Genomic DNA, 10890 nt, shown 5'->3' with positions numbered 1-10890 from the left:
AGAGATCCTCTATAAGATTACTAAGGTTTTATATCTTTTCGGGAGGAGACAACCTCATCTCCTGCATAGAGGGATTACATGAATTAATATTTATGAGCTACTTAATCATTGTAAGTGTTGATAAAATAAAATAAAAATTAAAAATATGCTTATCACACTCATACTCTTGCTGTTTATATTTTCAGGTCCATAACTTGTTGATTCTTCTTACCAACTTCTTTTCAAAGACTTTCAGGAAGTCCATTTGTTTTAAGTCCAGATAACACTATAGAAATGACCATTGGGTATACACACACAGACGGTTTGTTTTTCCCTGCTGAAACTTCTGTCTCCTCTCATTAGAACACTATCACTGCTTTTGCATTTATTGCACAGAATTAAGCTGTGTTCTTTAAACTCCTCATAAATAAATGCACACTAAATAAATATAGCAGCCCAGGGGAGGCCAACTAAAAGCATTAGCAGAAATCTCTGAAACAGACAAGCTGAAATGTGGGTTGTGAACAGCTGTTTTTTCCCCCTGGACTGTAGATTTGTGCTTATCTACAAAAGTTTGAAATTTGAGATTTTGTAAAAATAGAGGTTCATTTGTACTGGAATTCCATCCAGTTTTTTTGTTTTTTTAAAAGTTCCCTGTGTACTTTATAGAGTGGCATAGTGGTTAAGCACGCAACTACTAACTGAAATGTCGTTGGTTCAAACTTAGCAGCTGCTCTGTTGGAGAAAGATATGACAGTCTGCTTCTATTAAGATTGTTGTTGTTAAGTGCTGTTGAGTTGGTTCTGAGTCATAGAGACCCTGTACAGTGTGTCCAGGGAGCAGCTGGTGGGTTTGAACTGCAGATCTTGTGGTTAGCAGCCTAGTGCATGGCCTTGGAAATCCTATGGGGCAATTCTACCCTTTCCCATAAGGTTGTTATCAGTTGGAATTGACTAGATGGCAGTAGGTTTGATTTTAGTTTTTATCATCATGTGCAACTATAGTTGTACTCCTGTGTTTTTTGTTTTCTATGTTTCCAAATTTCTTTTCATGTAGCGATATGGTTTCTTATGATCAGTATTTTTGAGGACTCCATAATGTTCTTTCAGGCAGACCTCCTCCTTGTTCCCATGTTCGGCCATTCCCTTTCCTTCTTTTTTCTTTTTCTGGTTCATTTAATTTTACTCCTCCTGTCTTAGCTAGAAAGTGGCTGTAAGGTTGAGCCCAACTCATTGTGATCTCATGTACAACAGAATGAAATGCCCACTCCGCATCATTCTCACGGTCATGGGCATGCTGTTTGAATTTATTGCTGCCGCCACTGTGCCAGTCTTACTTACTCATGCTTTCTCACCCTCACTGGTCCTCTGCTTCACTAAATATGTCTTCTCCCAGTGATTGATTACTCCTAAGGATGTGTCCAAAGCAAGCAAGTTGAGCAATGCTCGGTTGTGATCCCTACAGTTTTCATTGGCTAATATTTGCAAGTAGATTGCCAAACCTCTCTACTTAGCCTGTCTTAGTCTAGAAGCTCCGCTGAAACTATTCCACCATGAGTGACTCTGCTGATGTTCTGGCCGAACTTCCAGCATCATAGTAACATGCAAGCTACCACAACAAACTGACAAATGGGTGGTGGTGACCAGGTGTCTTACTGTCTTATCTTTTTGCTGCAGTTGCATATCCTTCACCCCTGCAAGTTCAAGGTCTGGTAATTTCCCTGATTGATAACCTAGGGGAGAACTGTGAGGAAGGAAGAGTTTGTGTAAAGTCACTTCTACCAAACCGGATGGGAATTTCCCGTGATACCAGACACTGCTGGTGTTTCCAGGGGTTTCCGCCTTCATCCTCTTTTCTGTGCTCATGGCACCTTGGTTCCTCTGGAGTTGGTGACTGGTATGTATTCATCTGAAGAAATGCACCATCACACTTCCTTTCCTCATGAGCAGAATCTATCAGCATTCCATCCTTTGTTCTGTTCCAGGGGTCCCCCCATGAACATTCTTTCAGTGTATCTTTGTTGGTTAATGGATATTTAGCTAGAAGGGCACCCTTGTTGACCAACAAGTGACTTGTATGCAGATTACTCCAGTGATTGTTTCTGAACTACCAAGGGCAATCAAAATAAATTGGTGGTACACATTGTCAGACACAGCAAACAAGAGCTTGTGAGTTCTCTTGGAATTCTTTCCTTTGTTGTTCCACTCAGCTGTGTGTGGTTTCTTGGGGAAGGAATTTTTCATAGCCATGGCTTCTTAGACCAGGTATAGGTACATTTGCTCCTTCATTATGCTTTGGGCACTAACACTTAGTGTTGTTGTTGTTAAGTGCTGTCAAGTCAATTCTGACCGACAGTGACCCTGCATAGGGTTTCCAAGGAGCAGCTGGTGAGCTTGAACCACCAACCTTGCAATTCAAATGACTTTGCAGTCTGATGCATTAGCTCACAAGTGCCACACCAGGACTCCAGTATTTGGTGTTGTTGTTGTTATTAAGTGCCATCAAGTCAGGTCTGACCCATAGTGACCTTGTATAGGGTTTCCAAGAAGCAGCTGGTGAGCTTGAACTGCCGACCTTGCAGTTCAAAGGGCTTTGCAGTCTGGCACATTAACCCACAACACAACACCAGGACTCCAGGTAAAGCTTAATTTTGTGCTTGTATCATGAATGAATTAATTTCTGTGAAAAGGTGATAGTTGTTAAGTGCTGTCAAGTCAGTGCTGACTCATAGTTACCCTGTATAGGGTTTCCAAGAAACAGCTGGTGGGTTTGAACTGCTGACCTTGCAGTTAGCAGTACTATGCTGATCCTACAGCGCCATACCAGGTTATAGCTATCCACAAATTCATGTGTGTCTGTGTTACAGGAATGCTTTTAGAGGAGAAAGTGAGTTCTGCTACATCATTGCATGGATTATGTTAGCAAGCTGATTATTGTTAATTGTCACTGACTGTTTCGACTCATAGGGACCCTGTATAGGATTTCTGATTAGTGACTGGTGAGCTTGAAATGCCAGCCTTGCAGTCCAGCGCATTAACCCTCAGTACCACACCAGGATTCTTAGCAAACAGCACAGCGTAAAATTAGTCAGTCTCAATATTAAAATACTGTTTATCAGTGCCCTCCAAATTAGATCATCCTAAACCCATCCAAAAACCTCATCGGATTTGGTTTCTTGGTTTGGAAGTTCATAGTTTCATGAGACATTCCAGTCCTAGAAACATATTTAATGCTTCTTTTCTACATCCTTGTTTGATGTGTACTGCCTTGGGTTAAAAGCTTGCATGAGGCCCTGGTGTGGTGCTATGGGCTAATGCGTCAAACTGCAAAGTCGTTTGAACTGCAAGGTTGGTGGTTCAAGCTCACCAGCTGCTCCTTGGAAACCCTATAAAGGGTCGCTATGGGTCGGAATTGACTCTATGGCACTTAACAACAACAAACTCCCCTTTATTTATTAAGCAGATCCCTTTATTTCGTGTTGTTTCCAACTAAACATTCAGAAACTAATCTCATCAAATGATTCACTGGTGAGAAGAGATAACTTACTTTATTTGAATTATTAAAAAACAAACCCTTGTAATTAATGCCACTGAATTGTACATGTTAAAAAATGTTGAAATGGCAAATGCTTTATTACATGTATGAAGGGGCTTCAGAAAGTTTGTGGAAAAATGGAATGAAAAAGTAAGGGAATTTTTTTAATGACCTTTATGAATCCTCCTTGGATATTTAATACAATTAAAACAAAACAAACCTAGTTTCTATTTAGATTCAAGTCATTACTATTTCTACCATGTTTCTTGTACTATTACACACTCTACGATATTAGCCAGAGGGCTGAGATGAAGACAGTTTGGCTTGCTTCCTCCAGTAAGCGTTGCATCATGCTACAATGAGTATATATAAATGCTTTAATAAATGGGTCTTTAATCATGGTATTTGCCTATCCTTTATGTGATTTTTAAACTACCAAAGAAAGCAATTTGTACTCAGTGCTGTTTGCAACCATTGCTTTTGCATTTTCTGGGACATTACTAACTTTTACATTATTTGTATCATTGATTCTGACTTCTGCTACTCAGGCCACATGCCCTTCTTATGTTTTTGTTTTTAATTTAGTTTATTATTTTGTTGCTGAGAATATGCATAGCACAACACACACTAATTCAACAGTGTCTGTATGAACCGTTTAGTGACACTGATTCTTTGAGATGTGTGACCGATCTCATCCTCTCCCATTTACGTAAACTCACTGCCCCATAAGTCTTGTATCTATCTAATCTTTCAAGTTGCTATGGTCACTTTGATCCCATATAGATATTCCTTCCTTCCTTCCTTCTTTCCTTCCCTCCCTCCCTTAATGATAGTTTACATGGGAGAACATTGGCTTTACACCATTGTTTTGTTTCATTGATTACAGTTTCTGTGCTTTAACATTCAACAGTATTTCCTTCCATTCCCTCTGTTTTTCTTTTTCAGGGGTGGGGTGGGGTGCGGAGATGTACACAGAAATGCTCAGGAATATATAATCATTCAAACAACTAAAGAGCACATTTGGAGTCCTGGTGTGGTGCTATGATGTGGTGCTATGGGCTAATGCATCAGACTGTAAGGCCAGTGGTTCAAGCTCACCAGCTGCTCCTTGGAAACCATATACAGGGTTGCTATGGGTCAGAACCAACTCAATGGCATTTAACAACAACAACAACAGAGTCCTCAGCTGCTCCCTCTCCATGTCCTCATCTCTGCCTCCATCTTTGGTGTGACTGCTTCTCTCGATAGCGTCCTGCATTCTGCTTGTGCTTTTCTTCCTTGATGGTCTTATGGTCCTCTGTTTCTGGACTGTAAGGTTTACTACTCCCCTGTTTTTGTTACAAAACTTCTACCTTTACATCTGTGACAACACAATTAGTCTACATAGTTCTTAAAAGAGCATACTGCTCAAGGTTGACATTTTTTTTTTACTAGTTAAAATAACTATTGTTGGTTAGTAAGAAGTTTTAAGGGCATATTTTTGGTTTAAGGTTTAAAAATTATTTCCGGGCAATAGTTTCAGGGGCTCAGCCAACCTTCATGGATCCAGGAAGTCTGAAGTTGAGGAGAATTTGGTTCTGAATTTTCCCTTTTTTGATCAGGATTCTTCTATAGAATCTTTGATCAAAAGGTTAAATAATGATAGCAGGGCACCATCCAGTTTTCTGGTCTATGGCAAAGGAGACAGCTGTTGATAGATGCAGTAAGCCACACATTTCACATCCTCCTCTTTTTCCTGACTTTTCCTTCTTCTTCGTCTTTTTGCTCCAGATGAATAGGAACCAATTGTTATGCCTAGGAAGGCCTCTTGCAAGCTTTTAACCCAAGGCAGTACACATCATACAAGGATGTAGAAAAGAAGCACTAAATATGTTTTTAGGACTGGAATGTCTCATGAAATCATAACCTTCCAAACCAAGAAACCAAATCCCATGAGGTGTTTGGTTGTACATAAGTAGCCTCAACAACTGCTCAATTTTAAAAAAATTATTTTTTTTGGTAGTGGTTATAAATATTACAAAACTTTTTCCAATTCAGCTTTTTACTGGTGTACCACATATTGACAGAAATTGCAACAGTTGGCTGTGCAGTTTTACCCTTAATCAATGTGATATTTCCATCACTGTTAGCCCCTCCTTTCCCACTTCCTCTTGACCCTAATAACCAGTAATACAGTTTGGCCTATTTGTTTGCTTTTTCTTATCTTGTAAGTGAGGTCCTACAATATTTGCCCTTTGGTGATTGACTTACTTCATTCAACATGATGTCTTCAAGCTCCATCCATATTATAGCACTTACCAAGACTTTGTTTTTCCTTCTGCCTGAGCAGTATTCCATTGTGAGCAGGAACCACATTTTGTTATCCATTCATCTGTTTGTTGATGGACACTTAGATTGTTTCTAGCTTTTGGTTATTGCGAATGGTGCTGCAGTGAACACTGGTGGACAAGTCTCTGCTTTTGAGTCTTTTGGGGACATGCCTATGAGTGGAATTGCTGTGTTATATGGTAGTTGGACTGCAAGGGCAGTTTGAACCATAATGTTGGCAGTTCAGGCTCACCAGCCATTTCTTGGAATCCCTATACAGGGTCACTATGAGTTGGAACTGACTCGACGGCACTTACCAACAACAACAAATGGTAGTTCTATTTTTAGTTGTTTGAGGTGCCATCACACTTTTCCATAATGGATGTACCATTTTGCATCCTCGCCAGCAATGAATAAGGGTTCCCATTTCCCCACAGTCTTGCCAACATTTGTTGTGTTCTGTTTCTTTTTCTGTTTTTTAATATTGGCCATCCTTGTGGGGGCTTTTCAAAATTGCTTAAAATAAAATAAGCCCATTTGCTTAGAGAGTATTTGGTGAATGAATGAAAAACATATTTCTATATTTAATTTTCATTTTATTTGCTTATTTATCTACTTATGTCTGTAGTAGCAAGATGATTAGATTGATACTTAATGAACCAGTTCGGAGATATTTTCAAATCATAATATTAAAGAAGTATTTTCTTTCTTTGCGTTTTGATTTAAAAAATAGCTTTATTTCCTTCCTACAGTATTTATTATGATATTTTATATAGAGCACATGATAACAAATAAGCATGGAATTAAATTTCTGTGTGTATACCAGAAAAGTGGACTATTGAATGTTTAGCCACTAAAAACTTTATGAATAACAATGAAACATTACCAGATATGTCCCAGAAGATGAAAACATTATGAATAGCAGCAGGACATTATCAGATATAGTGCTGGAAGATAAGCCCCTCAAGTTGGAAGGCACTAAAAAATTCAACTGGGAAAGAGTTACTTCCTCAAAGTAGAGTTGACCATGATGACCCTAATGAAGTAAAGCTCTTGGCACCTTTATTTGCTCATGGGGCACAACTCAAAATGAGGAGAAACAGCTGCAAATATCCATTAATAATTGGGACATGGAATATATGAAGTATAAATTTAGGAAAATTGAAAGTTGTCAAAAATGAAATAGAATGCATAAAGATCTATATCCTAGGTATTAGTGAGCTGAAATGGATTGGGTATTGGCCATTTTGAATCTGACAATCACGGTTTTATGCCTGAAATGACAAATTGAAGAGGAATGGAGTAGCATTCATCATCCAAAAGAACATTTCAAGATCTGTCTTTAAGTGCAGCTTTGTATGTGATAGGATAATATTCATACACCTACAAGGAAGACCGGAAACCTGGTGTGGTGCTGTGGGTTAATGCGCCAGACTGTAAATCCATTTGAACTGCAAGGTTGGCAGTTCAAGCTCACCAGCTGTTCCTTGGAAACCCTATACAGGGTTGCTACAGGTCAGAATTGACTTGATGGTACTTAACAACAACAACAACAAATAAGGAAGACCAGCTAGTACCACTATTATTCAAATATATGCACCACTATTATTCAAATATATGCACCACTATTATTCAAATATATGCACCAACCACTTTAGCAGTGATGATGAAACTGAAGAATTCTACCAGTTTCTTCTGTCTGTAATTGATACATGCAATCAAGATGTTTTGATTGAAATATAATTGGAATGTATAAGTTGGAATAAAAAAATGTGAAGGTTGGAAACAGAGAAGGAACAGTAGTTAGAAAATAGGCCTTGGTGACAGAAATGATACTGAAGATCACATGATAGAATTTTGCAAGCCTAGTCACTTATTCGTTGCAGATACCTTTTTTAAACAACATAAGTTATGACTGACAATACACATGGACCTTACCAGATGGAATACACAGGAATCAAATTGACTGCACTGTTGGGGAGTAACATTTGGGAACGTTCAATATCATCAGCTAGAACAACCAGGGGCCAACTGTGGAACAATTAAGTTGTTCATATGTAGGTTCAGGCTGAAGCTGAAAGAAATCAATACAACTCCATGAGAGACAAAATATGAACTTGAATATATTCCACCTGAATTTAGAGACCATCTCAAGAACAGATATGATGCATTAGACATTATTACTGAAAACCAGGATAGCTGTAGGATGACATCAAGATCACCATATAGGTAAAAAGCAAAAGGCCACTAAAATTAAAAGAGCTGAACGACAAATTTCAAAGAGCAGCTTGAGAAGACAAAGTCAAATTTTATAATGAAATGTATGAAGACCTGGAATTAGAAAACCAAAAGGAAAGAACACGCTCAGCATTTCTGAAGCTGAAAGAATTGAAGAAAAAAATTCAAGCCTCGGATTGCAATATTGAAGGATTCTATGGACAAAATATTGAATGATGCTGAAAGCATCAAAATACGATGTATGGAATACTCAGAATCACTGTGCCAAAAAGGAATTGTCGATGTTCAGCCATTTCAAGAGGTAGCGAACGATCAAGAATTCAGTAGAGAAGGAAGAAGTTTGAGTTGCAAGAAGTCTAAGGATCTGTGAAAAACAAAGTTCCTGGAAATTGACAGAATACAAATTGAAATCTTTCAACACATTGATGAAGCACTGGAGGCACTCACTCATCTATGCCAAGATATTTGGAAGATGAACTATCTTGCCAACTGATTGGAAGGGAACTATTTTTGTGCCCGTTCCAATGAGAGATGACCCAGTGGAATGTAGAAATCACTGAACAGTCTCAATATCATATGCATACAAAGCTGTACTAAGGATGATTGAAAATTGGCTGCAACAGTACATCTACAGGGAGCAGCCAGAAATTCAAGCCAGATTCAGAAAAGCATCTATTCTTTCACCATCCTTATTCAGTCTGTATGCTGAGCAAATAATCCGAGCTGCTAGATGATATGAAGAGAAACAATAGCATCAAGTTTGGAGGAAGACTCTTTAGCAACCTGTGATATGCAGATGATACATCCTAACTTGCTGGAAGTGAAGAGGACTTAAAATACTGATAAGGATCAAAGATCACTGATTGCAGTATGAATTGCATTATGGTTAATTGGTGTTGTTGTTAAGTGCTCTTGAGTCAATTCCGACTCATAGCAACCCTATGAGTTGAAATAAACCCTCTCTTAGGAAACCCACCCTATGAGAGGGTTTCCTAAGAGTGGCTGGTGGGTTTGAACCACCAACCTTATAGTTAGCATGTCATTGTTTATCTTACATCAGCACATCAGGACTTTACCTCAAAGTAAAGAAAACAAAAGTCCTCACAACTGGACCCATAAAGAATATCGTGGAGAGAAGATTGAATTAGTCAAACATTTCATTTTGCTTGGATCCACAATCAACACTTATGGAAGCAGCAGTCAAGAAAATCTACTGCACAAGACCTCTTTGAAAGTGTGCAAGAGCAAAGATAGCAGTTTAAGTACTAATGTGCACCTGATCCAAACCATGGTATTTTCAGTTACCTCACATACATGTGAAAGTTGGACAGTCATAGACGAATTGTTGCATTTGAGTTGTGGTGTTGGAAGAGAATATTAAAAGTACCATGGACTTCCAGAAGAACAAACAAATCTGGGTTGGAAGAAGTACATACAGAATGCTCCTTAGAAGCCAGGGTAGTCAGACTTCGTCTCTCATACTTTAGTCGTTCTACCAGGAGGGGCCATTCCCAGGAGGAGGACATGATGCTTGGTCAAGTGGAAGGTCATGGAAAAAGAGGAGGCTTCCTAATGAGATGGATTGGCACAGTGGCTGCAGCAATGGGCTCAAGTGTGCCAACACTTGTGAGGATGGTGCAGGACTGGGTAGTGTTTTGTTCTGTTGTGCATAAGATTGCTATGAGTCAAAGCTGGCTTGTTTGCACCTAACAATGATAACAACCACAACCACACCAGGTACATTGCCAGTTCTTTCCTTGCTCCTACTTGCAGCAGTGTTTTTCAGCTTTCTTCCTACCATTATACACATGGTCAACACATGCTTCTTGTTGTTACATGCCTTTCAGTTAATTCTGACTCCTAGCGACCCTGAGGAGGTTCCTGAGGAGCGGCTGATGGGATTGAATCACCAACCTTGCAGTTCATACCAACCTTGTGGTCCAGTGCTTATCCAACAATGTCACACCAGGACTCCAACAGACTCTTTTGCATCTTTAATTTTGATAAAAGCTTAAAGAGTTTTTCAGGAAATCAAACCAAATAGCCCCCAAAATGTGTGTACTTGTGCATGTGTATGTGTGTGTGTGCATTTTAAGAAGAGTTGTTGTTGTTGCTAAGTGCTGTTGAGTCGGTTCCAACTGTTTTAAAAATATATCTCAGTGATATGTGAATAACAAAATACTCTGTTTTTAGCAAAGATACACTATTAGTTTCATCCATTCTTGCCCTTTTGCTGATGTAACAACTTATCTGTATGTACAATAAAAGAGAATGTGGAAAATGTTATTGAGTGAATGAAAGATTTAAAAACACCACATGGCTGTTTTTCATCACCCCAGCTGTGAGTGGCTGCTTGTTAGTATAAACTGCTTCTGGGTAGCTCATAAGTTCTGAAATTAACGAACAAGATTGTGGAATTCTTTGAGACCAGGCTGTAAGCATACTACTTTCCCTCTTGTCATATCATGATGCAGTGATGCTATTACCGGTGACGCTATTATTGTCACCCTTTTTAATTGGCAAAAAGCACAATGTCTGCAAATGTTGATACTTTAACTATTTTTGCTAGGAAATCACTTGTAACATATCAGAGTCTATTCCTGAGCATTATTAGGGCACTGTATGGGAATGATGAAGTTGAGACGGATGTGAATGGCCGCCGAGCACCTTGCCTAATGTTTCCGTGGTAGATTTGTCATTGAAGTGTTGGCTCTATTTGTTGGTGAAAATTTGTCTGAGTGATGATAGTGCCCTATAGAAAATTGATGGTTTTGCTATGTTGCAACCTTTGTTGTTGACCATGTGTAGTAGAGATGTACTCTTCATCTTTTT

Source organism: Chrysochloris asiatica, unplaced genomic scaffold (assembly GCF_000296735.1).
Source record: "Chrysochloris asiatica unplaced genomic scaffold, ChrAsi1.0 scaffold00050, whole genome shotgun sequence".
Taxonomy (NCBI): Eukaryota; Metazoa; Chordata; class Mammalia; order Afrosoricida; family Chrysochloridae; genus Chrysochloris; species Chrysochloris asiatica.
The sequence above is the reverse complement of the archived record's forward strand: the minus strand, read 5'-3'. Positions refer to the sequence as shown.